Source organism: Ornithodoros turicata, chromosome 1 (genome assembly GCF_037126465.1).
Source record: "Ornithodoros turicata isolate Travis chromosome 1, ASM3712646v1, whole genome shotgun sequence".
Taxonomy (NCBI): Eukaryota; Metazoa; Arthropoda; class Arachnida; order Ixodida; family Argasidae; genus Ornithodoros; species Ornithodoros turicata.
In genome coordinates this window covers 225,611,043-225,629,907 of record NC_088201.1, presented here as the reverse complement: position 1 = coordinate 225,629,907, position 18,865 = coordinate 225,611,043, and the positions used below count along the sequence as shown (strand labels likewise).

General features: G+C 48.3%; 1 long non-coding RNA gene across 2 annotated transcripts in view; it reads right to left on the bottom strand.

Moving 5' to 3' along the window:
• LOC135377085 (uncharacterized) overlaps positions 1-18,865 on the bottom strand; it is a 51,446-nt gene that overhangs the window by 12,271 nt on the left and 20,310 nt on the right. The gene's annotated exons all lie outside the window — the stretch shown is intronic.

Genomic DNA, 18,865 nt, shown 5'->3' with positions numbered 1-18,865 from the left:
GAGAATTCTCTTACAAAACTACTTTCTGAACCCATACCGTGAACTTACCCTTACCCTTACCGTCAACAGAGAATGTTGTCTGATGTTGAACAACGTCGTATACAGCATTCTAGCTCTTAATCAATGTGGAAACTGTACCTGGTCAATGGTCGATTGTCAACGTAAAAGAGACGTTGACTTTACCATGTAGATATAGGTAGCACGTATTTACGTTGGCTACACGCCAGGGGTGCCAATCTCATTCGTGCTCGCGGGCAGTGTTGAGGAACTATACGCGGTCCGCATTCAAGTTATGCACCACCCGGTTTTCACCGAGATAGTCATCTCTTCGTCCCCGTCTAGTTGGAAGCGGCAGCCAGCAACCTTGGTCAGCTAAGTGTTTAGGTGGAATCCCTATCTCACCATCAATACATCAATCGTGCACCAGAAATCTGGGCAAGATTTATGCTGTAAGAATACTCGATTGACAATCTCTTGCTCTACCTGAAAGACGTCCGGGTTATATTTGCGGAACGAGAGGTTAGGCACTCCGTGGCAGAAGATGGCGGTGATGTGTTCACCCCCTTGCGCAGCCTCATCCTAACCGTTCAACGCACAATCCGTCTTCTACACCGAATCCCTAGGTTGGCGTGCGGTCCAGAGCATGGAGCAGAACGTCGAGCTCTGACACCAGCTCAACGTCAACCGCCGAACCAGAAGAGGGGAGCTCTCTCTCTCTCTTTTTTTTTCTTTAGAAATTGGCGATAGCTTTTTGCAGTGGAGTTAAATTGTATCCTGTACGCCACTTCCCAGCACTTTTCGGTTCAGTAAAGGATGATCTCCTATGAACTGCATCATTCTTTGTACCTATGAAGTGTAGAGGCTAGCGTGTAAGAGAACGAGGGACAACCTTGCGTTACCTTTCATGTGGCACACTGATTAGCATAGCACACGTAATCCGGTTCGATCCGATTAATACGAGTTCAAACCGTTATTTTGGTTGCGCTGAATACGAACATGAACCTAACCAGCAACCTCGAACCAGAACTTTAACCGAACCAACCATAAAAGCGTGTGCACCGCCCCTTTGATCGGAAATATTCCGGTGATACCACTGCCACCAAATCAGTAAACAGTAATCCATATTAAATTGCTCTATTGTGCTTCTGGGAGAAATTTAATTGCATTCCTGAAATCGTGTGAATAGTCCGGAATTCGTGAAATCCTGTCGTATCTGCAATATGCTGGTCGTTCCAATGGCACCAAAGCAGGAAAGAGTAATCCGGATTATATTGTTCCATTGTGCTTCTGGCACGATTTCGATTCCTAGAAGCGTGTACTACCCATTAGTGTTCTGCAGTATGCGGATGATACCAGTGGCACCAAAGCAGGAAAGAGTAGTCCGGATTACATTGCTCCATTGTGCTTCTGGCACGAGTTCGATTCCTAGAAGCGTGTACTACCCTTTAGTGATCCGCGGTATGCGGATGATACCGGTGGCATCAAAGCAGGAAAGAGTAATCCGGATTACATCGCTCCATTGTGCTTCTGGCACGAGTTCGATTCCTAGAAGAGTGTACTACCCTTTAGTGATCCGCGGTACGCGGATGATACCAGTGGCACCAAAGCAGGACAGAGTAATACGGATTACATTGCTCCATTGTGCTTCTGGCACGAGTTCGATTCCTAGAAGAGTGTACTACCCTTTAGTGATCTGCGGTACGCGGATGATACCAGTGGCACCAAAGCAGGACAGAGTAATACGGATTACATTGCTCCATTGTGCTTCTGGCACGTGTTCGATTCCTAGAAGCGTGTACTACCCTTTAGTGATCTGCGGTACGCGGATGATACCAGTGGCACCAAAGCAGGACAGAGTAATCCGGATTACATCGCTCCATTGTGCTTCTGGCACGAGTTCGATTCCTAGAAGCGTGTACTACCCATTAGTGTTCTGCAGTATGCGGATGATACCAGTGGCACCAAAGCAGGAAAGAGTAATCCGGATTACATCGCTCCATTGTGCTTCTGGCACGAGTTCGATTCCTAGAAACGTGTGCTACCCTTTAGTGTTCTGCGGCATGCGGTGATACCAGTAGCACCAAAGCAGGAAAGAGTAGTCCGGATTACATTGCTCCATTGTGCTTCTGGCAAGAGTTCGCTTCCTAGAAGCGTGTACTACCCTTTAGTGTTCTGCAGTATGCGGATGATACCAGTGGCACCAAAGCAGGAAAGAGTAATCCGGATTACATCGCTCCATTGTGCTTCTGGCACGAGTTCGATTCCTAGAAGCGTGTACTACCCATTAGTGTTCTGCAGTATGCGGATGATACCAGTGGCACCAAAGCAGGAAAGAGTAATCCGGATTACATCGCTCCATTGTGCTTCTGGCACGAGTTCGATTCTAGAAAGCGTGTTCTACCCTTTAGTGTTCTGGCGGCACGCGGTGATACCAGTGAGCACCAAATGCAGGAAAGAGTATACGGATTACATTGCATCATTGTGCTTCTGGCAAGAGGTTCGATTCCTAGAAGCGTGTACTACTCTTTAGTGATCTGCAGGTGAAGCGGATGATACCAGTGGCACCAAAGCAGGAAAGGAGCAATACGGATTACATTGCTCCGTTGTGGCTTCGGGCACGAGTTCGATTCTAGAAGCGTGTACTACCCCTTTAGTGATCTGCAGTTTGCGGATGATTACCAGTGGCACCAAAGCAGGAAGAGTATTCCGGATATCATTGCCCCTCCATTGTGCTTCTGGCACGAGTTCGATTCCTAGAAGCGTGTACTACCCTTTAGTGATCTGCGGTATGCGGATGATACCAGTGGCACCAAAGCAGGAAAGAGTAATCGGATTACATTGGCTCCATTGTGCTTCTGGCACGAGTTCGATTCCTAGAAGCGTGTGCTACCCTTTAGTGATCTGCGGTATGCGGATGATACCAGCTGGCACCAAAGCAGGACAGAGTAATACGGATTACATTGCTCCATTGTGCTTCTGCACGAGTTCGATTCCTAGAAGCGTGTACTACCCTTTAGTGATCTGCAGGTATGCGGATGATACCAGTGGCACCAAAGCAGGAAAGAGTAATCCGGTTACATTGCTCCATTGTGCTTCTGGCACGAGTTCGCTTCCTAGAAGCGTGTACTACCCTTTAGTGTTCTGCAGTATGCGGATGATACCAGTGGCACCAAAGCAGGAAAGAGTAATCCGGATTACATCGCTCCATTGTGCTTCTGGCACGAGTTCGATTCCTAGAAGCGTGTACTACCATTAGTGATCTGCAGTAAGCGGATGATACCAGTGGCACCAAAGCAGGAAAGAGTAATCCGGATTACATCGCTCCATTGTGCTTCTGGCACGAGTTCGATTCCTAGAAGCGTGTACTACCCTTTAGTGATCTGCGGTACGCGGATGATACCAGTGGCACCAAAGCAGGAAAGAGTAATACGGATTACATTGCTCCATTGTGCTTCTGGCACGAGTTCGATTCCTAGAAGAGTGTACTACCCTTTAGTGATCTGCGGTACGCGGATGATACCAGTGGCACCAAAGCAGGACAGAGTAATACGGATTACATTGCTCCATTGTGCTTCTGGCACGAGTTCGATTCCTAGAAGAGTGTACTACCCTTTAGTGATCTGCGGTACGCGGATGATACCAGTGGCACCAAAGCAGGACAGAGTAATACGGATTACATTGCTCCATTGTGCTTCTGGCACGAGTTCGATTCCAAGAAGCGTGTACTACCCTTTAGTGATCTGCAGTATGCGGATGATACCAGTGGCACCAAAGCAGGACAGAGTAATACGGATTACATTGCTCCATTGTGCTTCTGGCACGAGTTCGATTCCTAGAAGCGTGTACTACCCTTTAGTGATCTGCGGTACGCGGATGATACCAGTGGCACCAAAGCAGGAAAGAGTAATACGGATTACATTGCTTCATTGTGCTTCTGGCACGAGTTCGATTCCAAGAAGCGTGTACTACCCTTTAGTGATCTGCAGTATGCGGATGATACCAGTGGCACCAAAGCAGGACAGAGTAATCCGGATTACATTGCTCCATTGTGCTTCTGGCACGAGTTCGATTCCTAGAAGCGTGTACTACCCTTTAGTGATCTGCGGTACGCGGATGATACCAGTGGCACCAAAGCAGGAAAGAGTAATACGGATTACATTGCTCCATTGTGCTTCTGGCACGAGTTCGATTCCTAGAAGCGTGTACTACCCTTTAGTGATCTGCGGTACGCGGATGATACCAGTGGCACCAAAGCAGGAAGAGTAATACGGATTACATTGCTCATTGTGCTTCTGGCACGAGTTCGATTCCTAGAAGCGTGTACTACCCTTTAGTGATCTGCGGTACGCGGATGATACCAGTGGCACCAAAGCAGGACAGAGTAATACGGATTACATTGCTCCATTGTGCTTCTGGCACGAGTTCGATTCCTAGAAGCGTGTACTACCCTTTAGTGATCTGCGGTACGCGGATGATACCAGTGGCGCCAAAGCAGGACAGAGTAATACGGATTACATTGCTCCATTGTGCTTCTGGCACGAGTTCGATTCCTAGAAGCGTGTACTACCCTTTAGTGATCTGCGGTACGCGGATGATACCAGTGGCACCAAAGCAGGACAGAGTAATACGGATTACATTGCTCCATTGTGCTTCTGGCACGAGTTCGATTCCTAGAAGAGTGTACTACCCTTTAGTGATTCTGCGGTACGCGGATGATACCAGTGGCACCAAAGCAGGACAGAGTAATACGGATTACATTGCTCCATTGTGCTTCTGGCACGAGTTCGATTCCTAGAAGCGTGTACTACCCTTTAGTGATCTGCGGTACGCGGATGATACCACTGGCACCAAAGCAGGAAAGAGTAATCCGGATTACATTGCTCCATTGTGCTTCTGGCACGAGTTCGATTCCTAGAAGCGTGTACTACCCTTTAGTGATCTGTGGTACGCGGATGATACCAGTGGCACCAAAGCAGGACAGAGTAATACGGATTACATTGCTTCATTGTGCTTCTGGCACGAGTTTGATTCCTAGAAGCGTGTACTACCCTTTAGTGATCTGCGGTACGCGGATGATACCACTGGCACCAAAGCAGGAAAGAGTAATCCGGATTACATTGCTCCATTGTGCTTCTGGCACGAGTTCGATTCCTAGAAGCGTGTACTACCCTTTAGTGATCTGCGGTACGCGGATGATACCACTGGCACCAAGCAGGAAAGAGTAATCCGGATTACATTGCTCCATTGTGCTTCTGGCACGAGTTCGATTCCTAGAAGCGTGTACTACCCTTTAGTGATCTGCTGGTACGCGGATGATACCAGTGGCACCAAAGCAGGACAGAGTAATACGGATTACATTGCTCATTGTGCATCTGGCACGAGTTCGATTCCTAGAAGCGTGTACTACCCTTTAGTGATCTGCGGTACGCGGATGATACCACTGGCACCAAAGCAGGAAAGAGTAATCCGGATTACATTGCTCCATTGTGCTTCTGGCACGAGTTCGATTCTAGAAGCGTGTACTACCCTTTAGTGATCTGCTGGTACGCGGATGATACCAGTGGCACCAAAGCAGGACAGAGTAATACGGATTACATTGCTTCCATTGTGCTTCTGGCACGAGTTTGATTCCTAGAAGCGTGTACTACCCTTTAGTGATCTGCGGTACGCGGATGATACCACTGGCACCAAAGCAGGAAAGAGTAATCCGGATTACATTGCTCCATTGTGCTTCTGGCACGAGTTCGATTCCTAGAAGCGTGTACTACCTTTAGTGATCTGTGGTACGCGGATGATACCAGTGGCACCAAAGCAGGACAGAGTAATACGGATTACATTGCTTCATTGTGCATCTGGCACGAGTTGATTCCTAGAAGCGTGTACTACCCTTTAGTGATCTGCGGTACGCGGATGATACCACTGGCACCAAAGCAGGAAAGAGTAATCCGGATTACATTGCTCCATTGTGCTTCTGGCACGAGTTCGATTCCTAGAAGCGTGTACTACCCTTTAGTGATCTGTGGTACGCGGATGATACCAGTGGCACCAAAGCAGGACAGAGTAATACGGATTACATTGCTTCATTGTGCTTCTGGCACGAGTTCGATTCCTAGAAGCGTCTACTACCCTTTAGTGATCTGCGGTACGCGGATGGTACCAGTGGCGCCAAAGCAGGACAGAGTAATACGGATTACATTGCTCCATTGTGCTTCTGGCACGAGTTCGATTCCTAGAAGCGTGTACTACCCTTCACTGATCTGCGGTACGCGGATGATACCAGTGGCACCAAAGCAGGACAGAGTAGTACGGATTACATTGCTCCGTTGTGCTTCTGGCACGAGTTCGATTCCTAGAAGTGTGTGCTACCCTTTAGTAATCTGCAGTATACGGATGATACCAGTGGCACCAGAGTAGGAAAGAGTACTCCGGATTACATTGCTTCATTGTGCTTCTGGCACGAGTTCGATTCCGACATGCGTGTACTACCCTTTAGTGATCTCCGGGTGTGATCGGATTGATCCGAGTGATCCGAATTGTCGAGGTCGGAGTTTCGTAGGCGTCCACGAACTCTCAACATGCCCTGATTGTGGACGAACGGGTCGAGTTCGCACAAAGGGTTGCTGGACGAAATGAGACTTTGTTGAGCTGCGTCCGCACGGGGACTTGTGACGGCTTCTGAAAATTGTTCGTGTTAGACGCAGCGAAGGATGACTTCCTTCGCCTCGTTCAGCTCATCCGCGCTTCGAGGTTTCCTGCACTAATGCCACCCGTGACAATCAGCCAAAGGGTTATGAAAGGAACGAGCGGTATGCACCAGGTATGCCACGGCCAGCAGGAAAGATGCCCATGTCGGAAAGCGCTCGAAGCGATGAACCTCCAGTTGTTGATTTCCTACGCGAGTTGCCGAGACAGCCACTTGAGGACGGATTTCCTTGTGCTGGTCTGGTTCAAAAAGCAGGAAGGCTGTGCCCTTCCTCTACGCGTCCGTACTTTGCCGAAGAAATTTCGGTCCTGTCAGCAAAGTCGTGCTAGCCAAAGCATCTGCAGCGACAGCTCTAGGGGCGTGACCTGCAGGGTTCTGATCGGTGGGAACGTAATGCCATTGTTCGGGCTTTGTAGATCCTCGTATGCGGTTCACACGGCTGCCTGACACAGACGTAGAAACGCCTCGATTGATTGAAGATGTATCCGAGCACAACTTTGCTGTCCGTGTAGAATGTAATGTGAGCATCGATTTCGCTGACGACAAACTCGGCGGTATCGACGGCGAGCAGTGCGGCACATAGCTCAAGTCTTGGAATGGTCTGTTAGGGGCGTGGTGCTAGCTTTGCTTTTCCGAACACAAAACCCACGTGTTGCAGTCCATCAGCATCTGTGACTCTGATGTAAGCCACAGCGGCGATTGTCTGTTCTGAGGCATCGCAGAAGACGCAGATTTCCCGTCGACGAGCGCTGGAGAGAGAGATTGCAGTGTACTGGAGTGGTATCTTGAGCCGTTCAAGATGTAATGAGTCTCGCCACGTTCGCCAGTTGTAATTCAGGTCGAGAGTGGCATCCCAGTCTCAGGATAAGAAATATCTCTCAGCAACGGCCTACCTTGTACCGTCACTGGGGCTCTCAATCCTAGGGGTGTCGTATAGGCTTTTCACAGTGGATAGTACGCCGCGTCGAGAATTCGGAGTGTCTTTTACGGGCACTTTGAAGGTGAACGTGCCTTCAGGTCCCAGTTTAGTCCAAGGCTCTGCTGCATCGGTACATGACCTCCGTCGAAGTCCATGTCTTTAATGCCCGTGCATAGTCACCGGATGGGAAGATTTCCTCGATTTCCACAGAGTTAGAGGCTATCTTGTGATGCCGCATGTTTGCTCCTTTCACCATGTGCTGTGTCCCATTGAGTAAGTCAATATCCTCCTCTTCGGTCGTTAAGGACTTGAGGCCGTCGTCGACATAGAAGTCTCTTTCGATAAAGTGTCGAACGTCCGCTCCAAAGTCCTGCTCTCCCTCCTGTGCGGTGCGCCCTAAGCCGTAGGTCACAAATAGAGGGGGAGCATGTGTTGCCAAACGCATGTACACACATCCTGTATTCAATGACATATTTGATAGTGTCGTTGTCTCGGAACCACAAGAAGCGCAGGTAGTCTGTCTTCACGCACGAAGAAGGAATAAAACATTCGCTGGATGTCAGCTGTTACCGCCACAGCCTCCTTTCTAAAACGGAGCAGCAAACCGATCAGGCTATTTGTCATGTCCGGTCCCGAAATGTGCAAGTCGTTGAGCGAAACACCTTGGTACTTGAATCGAAAACTACGCGGATTTGGCTCGGTTTCTGCGGGTGGCAAACACCGAAGCTGGGGAGGTACAGAGATTGCTTGGCTTCTTTTCTTTGTGGTGCTGGCTCAGCGTGGCCATTTTCGAGCAGATCCTGCATGAAGGCAACGAAGTGCTTCATTTGTGCGGTCCTTTCCGGAGTGCGATGTAAAGAAGTGAACCAAGAAAACGCTTGTTCTCGGTTGTCAGGAAGTTCACGTCGGGGCATACGAAAAGGCAAAGGGGCTGCTCAGTTGTGTAACGTGTCCCTGTGGAATTCTCTGTTCATCAAGCTCAGTCATTCTTTGTCTTTCATTGACGGAGTAAGCTTCTCGTCATCTCTTGTGATCTGGAATAGGGGGTATCTGGGATTCGTTTGGTCGTCGCTTAGCAGCGGAAGAGACTGGACGGCTTCTTTTGTAGAATGCTCAACACAGGGTTTTTCGTCCACAATCATGTGGTTGGGGCAGGGCGTGGAGTAGGAAGGACGACCGTTTTGCAACACGCTTGTGGCGAAGCTACTGACCTGTGAATTGCGTAATCGTTCGATACAGACGTCCCCAACTATGACACACTTGAAGTTCAGCTTCTGGGCGAAAGGAGCGTGGTTAGGGTTGTTACGCTGCTGACGCACTTTGTGCTCTTGAACGAGATCCTTCCTAGGAGCAGTGTAGGATTTGTGCATTGGGTTCGAGTGGCGGAATGACATTTGCCACTGCCTTGGCATGTGGATGTCTGCGAGCAAAGTCCGGTGTTGGGATCTCATTCCTGTCATTAGGAATTTGGTCGCACTCCGTCAACGTTGGTCAAGGCCGACGTGTGCCGCAGAGGTGTGCCGCAGAGGTGTGCCGCTGTCGATACCCTCAACAACATAACCGGTAGCTCGTCGTCCCAACGTCTCAACCACTCCAGCGCACGTCCTGAGCGTGTATGGATACTCACACCCGTGAATGTTGAAGCATTCGAAGAATTCGGGCCTGGCCAATGACTTATTGCTCTCGTCGTCAATGACTGCATATATCCGAACTGCTTGTTCTGGCTGTACTCTTCTGGATACACTTTGACGAGACATATTTTTGAGTATCCTGCTCATAAATATGTCTCGCCTAAAATATGTCGTCCTGCTAAAAATAGCAGGATACTCTCGAATTGGCTTCTCCACACACTTCCGTGCAGCTTGATGTAACCTCTGCGGATGCCCTGTTGAAACCCTCTTCCTCTGCCGATGTGGTTCCGGCGCTGCGTCGAGCTTGCGAGGTAACGCTCCCAGGATGAATTGCCGTAATGTGGTGGCCGCTGTTGCACTCCGTGCAATGTATCGTTGAGTCGCAGCTCTTCGCGTTGTGCGTCATCGCACAGCATTTAAAGCATGCACCGAACTCTGACAGCAAGCGCTTTCGCTCGGCGTGAGGTTTCTGACATAGCGCCCTACACCGGCTAAGCTTATGTGGCTTCTTATGCAAGGGGCACATTCCTTCCGGGTTCTTCAGAGTTCTTTCTACTTGACTTGTTGAGCTGTCTTCCTGAGCGGTAATCGTGATCCTGTGCACCGTTTCAGACGATTTCTTAGAGGCGTTGTCGACGAGGACGTCTTCTTCTTGCCTGTGTTATCCCTTGAGGGCCCGATTATGAAACTTGGATCATTCCTTGTCTTCGCTGCGGTTCGGACGAAGTCTGAGAAGACAGAGACGGTGGGAAAGACGCACGGTGTTCCCGCTTGTATTTCGATCCTAGAGCGATCCATTTTTCTTGCAAATGTAGAGGAAGTTTCGCTGCAATAGGGTTGACCCCACGTGACGTGTCTAGGTAGAGAACCCAGGCAAGCGTGGATCTGCCTTTGCTGACTCGAGTTTTTGGAGTAAAGCTCCCAGCTCCCTCAGTTTCTCTCGGCCACTGCCTAGTATCCTCGGAAACTTTTCAAGCCTGTCCATTACCGCGTTTTCGATTGCCTCTGGGTTGCCGTTTACCCTTCTAACCGTTCCCAGATCGCCTGAAGTCCCATGACCGGGTTTCCGATGTGCACAGCTTCTAGCGTACATGGACGATTCGCTTCACAGCCACTTCACCAGGAGATCCATCTCTTCTGTGGCTGATATTCCAAGGTTTTAGTAGTGTTACGAAATGCCGATTTCCACGACCTATAGTCTTCCGAACGGTCGCTGAACTTCGAGAGGACCGCAATAACCAGCTCCCGGCGAAGTAAGTACCTGGCGACGTCACCCATAATGGGGAGGGGGTAGTTTCATTTTAAATCGAACAACGGGTGAAAGTCGTATTTTTTAATTCGGCCAGAAAAAATAGCTCAAACGAAGCAAATCGCACAACTTGCGACGCTCGTGCGTGGAGTAGTTTCCGCGTGGGAGAGGAGGAAATTCTGAGGATGCTTGAGCGCGCTTTCTTCTGAACCGACTTTGACGGGGTCTACCACCGCTGATTTTATGCCTAGGAACTGGAGGAATTTTATGATTATAGGCTGCTCTACAGACACTGTCGACAGCCACCCACAGAACTCTGAGGGCCACAGATTTTCGGTTAAAAAATGCCAAAATTGTCGTAAACGTTCAAAAAGGCCAAACTTTGTTACCAATTTGCGTCATGACAGAACATCTGAGAACATCGAGCTTAGTGCCATTCGATAGGACCTTGAAAGAACTTTCGTACTGTAGAGAGTTTATTTTTCTCAGCCCAGTGGTTTGTGTTATTAGCTTCAGAATCGCACATGGTAGGCGAAAATTGCCAATGTTGCATCTCAATTTTCTCAAAAATGCCATTTTCGATTTCCTTGATTATTTTTGAAAAGGTGGCGTGATGTCCCTACTTTGGACGCGAAGTGATTTTTACCTAAGAGACGCGCAGCGATTTCTTTGTTTTTTTTTTTTTTGTCAGGCAGGGTCCACGCGGCTGTGGCCTTGCGCGCCCCATCCACAAGCACGCGACCTTCAACCTCTTCTTTGCTACAGGTCTCCCGCTGACTGGGAAATCAATGACCACACTGCGTGAGCTTGTTGTAGTTAACGATGTATGATGAAAGTCACTGAAAAGGTTAGCCAGCTGTAGGACTCGAACCCACAGTGTCCCCAGAGCATCACTTTACGTTTACCCAATGGTCTCCCAGTTCCGCCAGGCTCATTCAAACCGTGGGAGAATACATGAGTTGCCTGTGCGCCCTTGACGAAGAGCCCAGTCCGACGAACATATCGACAAATCAGTGAGAAGAAACGAAGCGCTTCGTAAAGATCTTTAGGCACTGGTAACATCGTCGCCTTTGTTTCAGGTTGCCGCCAGTCCCCCAGGCAGTGTGAAAATCATATCCTTTTCATTGGTAAAAGAACGTTGTGGAAGTTTCGAAAAACGTAAAATGTGCCCATTGCGAGACCCCTGCAGGTGATGGATGCCACCATTGGATTAGCATCATCCGATAGCTTTAGACATGACCTTTCACATGATATAAACTGACTGGGTTGAAGCGCATGGATGCCAAAAGGATTACTGAGGACCACTCCGAGGGTTTGAGGTACCTACGGCTACCGGAAACGAGAGATTTTAGTTGTGCGTTGTTCTGTCGGAAATTTTGATTCCCACGGTGGCACTGACACAGCTCATGGAGGGCGAACGTCCCAGACAACACACAAAATCCTCCGGATATCCCCACGATCCCATAACATCCGGGAGAAGGAAATATCCCGGTGAAACTTTGTGAGGATGTCCCATGGATATCTCAGAGGGACGACATTCAGAACGTCCAGTGCATGTCCCGTTTAGGATTTAGATGGGAAATTTGTCACTGTGCCTGATTCCTGGCGGAAACGTGTGTATCGGAAATACGTGTATCCACCCTGTGACGTCACAAAGTCGTTTTATAGATCATGTACAGTTACTTCGTGAGGTAACATCCTGTCGAAAACTAAATATAACATCCAAGCTTTCCGCATCCAGTCCAGCAGTAGAAGGGATCCACTGTGACTATATACCTCCTGTGAACAGAAACTGTCTGGCATGAAATATCTGAACAGGTTGGTGCCCAGCCAAACCAGCGGAGCCGTATTATGCATGTAGCTAGCTTGTGGTAGGGTAAATGTGTTGCAAAATTGGGTTTCTCTTTGGAAAACCCCATTTGCAACTTTTCTATACAAATGATAAAAGAAATGAAAAAGAAATAATAAAATAATGGTATACATATTTCGCCACCTCGATTACAGTGCTTCAGTATGGAATTTGGATTTCAAAATATTCAAAATAAGGTTTGAACGGCGCCGCCGATAACAATGTCGTCGGGGCAGTATCGCTTGCGGTACAGTTTCTGGAAAGAAGTTTTCTTTCGCCTAAAGGTTTGATTGCATCAAGTTTGAAATCTCCGCAGATTACGATGTATTGTATACATATCTTACCGAAATAAAATTGAGCTGCAAGTACTCTTAAGGTCGGCGACCGTGCTCCAAGCGCGTTAACCAAATTTTTGTTTCTTTTTCAGGGTATATTAGCACACCCAGGGAGTAGTTTGGTGAGCTCAAGCGTCTCCAAAGTCGTGCCACCAGAGTGCGGGAGAAGGAAACGATTTAGAAACCCTCCTCAAACATGTGAACACCCACGGAACCCCCCCCCCCCCTCCCCTTCTCCGCGAAATATTTAATTTTCTGCCTACGCCACTGCTGGGTCATTCCACGCCAAATGATCCAAAGGTCCTGCTCGACCCCCGCACTTCTCGACCAAAAAATTACCGTGGATACCCCAAGCTATTAATAGACATTTCCCGAAGTTTTTCTGGTGAATATTGAGTCCCTGTCATTTTACGCGGGGTCAAAGTTTTCGGTAAGCACGAAAACCATAGTATGCTTGAAATAATCGGGCGGGAGCATCGCTCGCATTATGCGCATAATTATGGTGCTGAAACAGACGACTGGGTTCGAAAAATGTGTTGAAGGAGAAATTTTTGGGAAATACAACTCTGAGTGCCATAAAACGCCCCGGCTATCGGCGCTTTTTCTTGCGAATTTGCGAGTTTTTAAATATACTTTACGTAACAGCTGGAATCCTTGAAAACCTTGTGGCCGTTCACGAGGACCCATTCTACATGCCAGCTGGTTTTCAAAGCCGTCAATACAGTAGTTTTTGCCATGGCACACCTTAAACCTGGCGATTTTCGCAAAGTTTGACGTTTTTACGGCCAATTTTGAAAAGGAAGCGGTCGTCATAGAACAGTCATTTGGTATGCATTACGTAAAGGAAACCCTCAGCCAAAACATATAAAAAAACTAAACAGGTACTTTTTGATAGGCGCGAGAAAATATTATTTTCCCTGAACATACTACGCGGAGGCGCACGCACTCTCCGGTGGAGGAGAGCGTTGGTGAGCATGGCGGGCCTGGCGCGCTGCAACGCGACAGCTCAGATACGCCGCTGTTTGTCGCACGATGCCAAAAACGATAATTTTGACTAGTGGGCACCGGTCTAGTGCATGCACAACCTACTGCCAATGTGCGACAGGTAAGGAAACTGCCTTCACCAGTATAGCAACGCGAGTCGATACTTTGCATTACAAACCCGGCCGAAACATATCGCCTCATGAAAGCACTTTTACTTACACCTTCCTCTTATCATTTTCATACGTGTTGTACAAGAGCAAAACGTCTCCAACAAAAATAAACGGTCCTGCTCAGTACTCCAGTATGCGCAAGGAACGCAAGATGACGTCCCAGACTTGCGCGCATCATATACGTAGTCTACAAAGTTGAAAATTTATCAGTGAAAAAGGGTTGTTATCCTGGTCCTCCACTGACAGTTGCCTGGTTTTGGAGACAGTAGCCTGCGGTGCAAGTGGCAGCATGGCACAGGCAGTACACGTTAGTCAGCTGTGCATATGCCGCCAGTTTATTGCGCTTGTAAAAGGCAAATATATAGTGAGATGGGAGCCTTTTGGAGATAGAGGTTCTAGAGGAGATACAGATCTCCTCTCTGGGATGCAAATCCCAACGACACGTGAACATATACGTGTAATACGCTTTAATGCTCTGTGGCTGACAGAAAAGTCCCTGTGGGGACGACTTTGTCGATCACTAGACGCATAAATTGAAGTCACTGAAATACCATAACTGCGCGGCAAAGCAACAATCAAGAGTTCCTTCGGAATCTAGATTCGCTCCCTCCTGGAGAAGGTGTTATCCTAATAGATTTTGCCGAAAACTACTGCTTTATCGTACAGTACACTCCGCAATCTTTCTATTGGGATCAAGGACAGGCCACCATTCATTCGACTGTATTTTACAACCGGTTCCCTGGTGATATGAACTTGCGTCACCGTACATTCGTTGTGATATCAGATTGCATACGGCACGATAATGCCGTGGTCTCTACCTTTCAGACAGGGCTCACACGCAGAATAAGAGCAGACTATCCCCATGTCAATAAACTTCACTACTTCACGGACGGCGCAGGTTCGCAATACAAAAACAAAAAATGTATCATCAACTTCTGTCACCACTACTGGGATTTCAGCATAAGTGCATCATGGCACTTCTATGCGACCTCACGTGGGAAAGGGCCGTGCGATGGAGCTGGGACTCTGAAGAGGCTTGCTGCTAAAGCCAGCATTCAGAGGTCCTTTGAAGGTCACATACTGAGATCCGTGGATCTGTACAGCTGGGCAAAGGCAAATCTCGACGCAATTACATCGATCTGGGTGCTGGAGGAGCAGGTAATGCGGCAGCAAGGGGCGTTGAAGAACCGCTACGACAGCGCAAGGGCCGTGCCTGAAACAAGGAGGCATCTCTGCTTCGAACCCGTTAGCCGCACTGAAATCACCATGAAGACAACATCCATTCCCAACAGCATCGGGTATTCCGGGTGTTCAAAAACCTGCTAGAAGCGCGGAGCCGCCTTCTACTGCATCAACTACTGGACATAATCTTGAGCTCCTTCACTGTGCTAGTGTGCTGAGCACAACGATTCTTTGTGTTAGACGTTTTGTTTTTGTACAACTCGTATGAGAACGATAAGAAGAATGTGTAAGTAAAAGTGCTTTTACGTGGCTATACGTTTCGGTCGGGTTTGTAATGCAAAGTATCCACTCGCGTTGCTATACTGGTGGAGGCAGCTTCTTACCTGTCGCGACATTGGCAGTAGGTTGTGCATGCACTAGACCGGTGCCCACAAGTCAAAATTATTGTTTTTGGCATTGTGCGACAAGCAGTGGCGTATCTGAGCTGTCGCGTTGCAGCGCGCCTGGCCCGCGATGCTCACCAACGCTCTCCCTCCACCGGAGAGTGCGTGCGGGGGGGGGGGGGATATGTTTAATGCAAAGTAAGAAAAAAGAGAAGGGAAAGAGTGCGTGCGCCTCTGCGTAGAACGTTCAGTTAAAAAAAAAATTCTAGCGCTTATCAAAAAGTACCTCTTTAGTTTTTTTTAGATATTTTGGCTGAGGGTTTCCTCTACCAAATGTATACCAAATGACTGTTCTATGACGACCGCTTCATTTTCAAAATTGGCCGTAAATACGTCAAACTTTGCGAAAATTGCGAGGTTTAAGGTGTACTGTGGCAAAAACTACTGCAGTGACGGCTTTGAAAACCAGCAGGCTTGTAGAATGGGTCCTCGTGAACGACCACAAAGTTTTCAAGAATTCCAGCTGTCATGTAAAGTATATTAAAAAAAAAACGCAAAGTCGCAAGAAAAAGCGCCGGTAGCCGGGGAGTTTTAGGGCACTAAAAGTTGAAATTTCCCAAACATTTCTGCTTCAGCACATTTTCCGAACTCAGACGTCTGTTTCAGCACCATAATTATGCGTGTAACGCGAGCGATGCACCCGCCCGATTATTTCACGGATACTATGGTTTCCGTGATTACCGAAAACTTTGACACCGCGTAAAATCACAGGGGCTCAATATTCCCAGGTAAAACTTTGGGAAATGTCTATTAATACCATAGGGTATCTACGATAATTTTTTGGTCCAGAAGTGCGGGGGGTCGAGCAGGACCTTTGGATCATTTGGCGTGGAATGACCCTGCTGGATAACGGGATACCCCCAACTCCCCCATAATAAGGAAAAAAAAAAGACACACACACGAGAAATACAGCCTTGACTGCCACGGATGTAGGTTTTCTCTTTTTCTTTTTGTGAAACACGGCGAACAGGCGAATTTGCGTTCACCATCAGTGCGGTCTGTGTGGTTGTTGGATTTGGGGGCGCCGTACGAAAATGCCTCACCAGAACCCACTCGCTCTCGTCTACCACACATTTTAAGCTTGATTCTCGTTCCCAAGAAGCCCACCAGGGTGCCCTTCCATCTGGTGGATTTTATCTCGAAGCCAAGGCAATCCAATCCGACAATGTCCACGCTGTTCTCTTTGCTGCTGCTTTGTTTGTCGTGTTGCGTGATGTCCTTTAAACATTGGATTAACATACGCGCAGGCGAAGCTTGTGAGTTGTGCAACGAGTCTACGGACATTGGTGCCGTGATGGGTGAGTGAGAAAAAAACTTGAATGAAAACTGGGAGTAGCTAACCCTAAGCCTAAATAGCGCGTGTACGTAGGTACTACGTACTGGTATGTATACAAGGATGGGTAGAAGTCCAGCGAACCCGTAGAGATGTAGGAAGGGAGTTGCCTCAGGACAGAAGCCGCCGATATTTCGAACACAGACTGTTCTTCTGTTCTGTTCCGTTCAGAAGAAGAACAGTCCCTGTTCGAAATATCGGCGGCTTCTGTCCTGAGGCAACTCCGTTCCTAGTATGTACAAGGAGCGTTGTGGTGCATTTTTTGCGGAATGTGAATTTATCTGACCTCTGGATGTTTTTCAATGCGTTGTGCTCGTTGTGTTTCAGTCAATGTACAGGTTGGGACAAAAGTTTACGGAACACGCGAGCGACGTACTCGTTCTCCGGTGCGACACCCTAGCGGCTGCCGGAAGCGAGTGAGTTCACTGTTTCGGAGGGGTGGAAGGGTGCGCTGTTAGCGACACACAGCGGTAACTTGTACTTCCCAGGCACGCATAAGCGACACTGTGTGTCGCTAACAGCGCATCCGTCCACCCCTTCGAAACAGTGGACTCACCCGATTCCGGCAGCCGCTAGGGTGTCGCGTGTTCCGTAAACTTTTGTCCCAAGCTGTACACCCTATGCTCGTGTAAGTTTTTTGTCAACATTTGGTGCTTCTGTGACAGTGTCTACGTATGTTTTGTAACAAAGCGCGGGCCTCAAATCGTATGTTCGCTGCCGATCATGTTACCAATGACACGCTATTCGCATTCGCTTCTCTCGCTTTCGTTGTCATGCGGATGTGGAGGTTCGTTTGTGTTGCCATTTGTTTCGTTTTCCAGTTTGCACGGGGGATTGCCTCGCGGTATGCACGGCACGGTACATCGGTGGTGACAACTGTCATTGCGCCGTGACTTGGAATTTAGGAAAGGTGCCACAAAATATTTGCTGAAAAGGTAACCGGTTTACTGTAAGATTTGCCTCGAGCTGGACGTCTAGTTCTCAAGCGGTTATTCATTTTCGAGTGATGGGGGAATTAACAATGAAGTGCACATGATCTTCCTCGTGCACTGCGTTGTTGTGGTCACTTGTTTGATATCCTGGAGTCGTGACATCGGGAATGGGCAAGTATAGAACAATACAATACCTGTGTTTGTGAAGGAAGCGTGTTCAGCACTGCATTCTGCACTCACATCACTTTTACTGCTCCTTTGCTGGTTCATTCCTCTTCGTGAAACTTGCCAGTTTTTATACATTTGCATTATATTCTGCATATCTATAGCAGAGCTGACGTTGTAATTATACATTTTGGGCTCGATTAGTACCAAATTAGGAAAGTTTGGTTTGGCATAGTGAATGGGAAGGTGCAATTTTGTTTCTGGTAATATGCCGAAGGATACACGGAAGACATTTCTTCGGCACGTGGAGAGGTGTCGAGAAGCATTCAGAAAATATGAGCACCCCCAACATGCTTCGTCAGGTCAAGTATAGAGGACCAGCCCTCGACCTCACAGGGTTCAGCTCAGCATTTAATCAAGAACGAGTGTGCAGAGACCAGCACGCAAGAGTACCTGACAGATGAGCAGATTGAGACGTGTGCACAAGCCTCGCCTATTTCAGACAGCAGAAACATCCATACAGTGCAAGCAACATCGCAGAGTATTCCAACAGCTGTTCCTCACCATCTTTCAGAAGACGCCGAGCAAGGGGACACACAGAGCTTCTGCAACAGGCTGCGGAAGTGGAGTGTCACACATCGCATTCCACATGATGTTTTAACATATTTGTTAAAAATTCTGCGAACACACCCTTGTCATGAATCCCTGCCGGGCTCTGCAAGAACACTACTACGGGCGCCTAGGAACAGTGCAAGAGTTGTCGAACTGGGCTGCGGAAAGTACTGCCCTCTTAGACTCGCATCGGGCTTGCAACATTCGCTGCAGGGTGTGTCGTGCCTTCCAGATACTCTCGTGCTTCACTTCAATATTGACGGCCTTCCAATTGCGAAAAGCACAAGGGACCAATTCTGGCCCCTACTTTGCAGAGTAGTCAACTGTAGTGTTGGAGAACCCATCCATGTTGGATTAT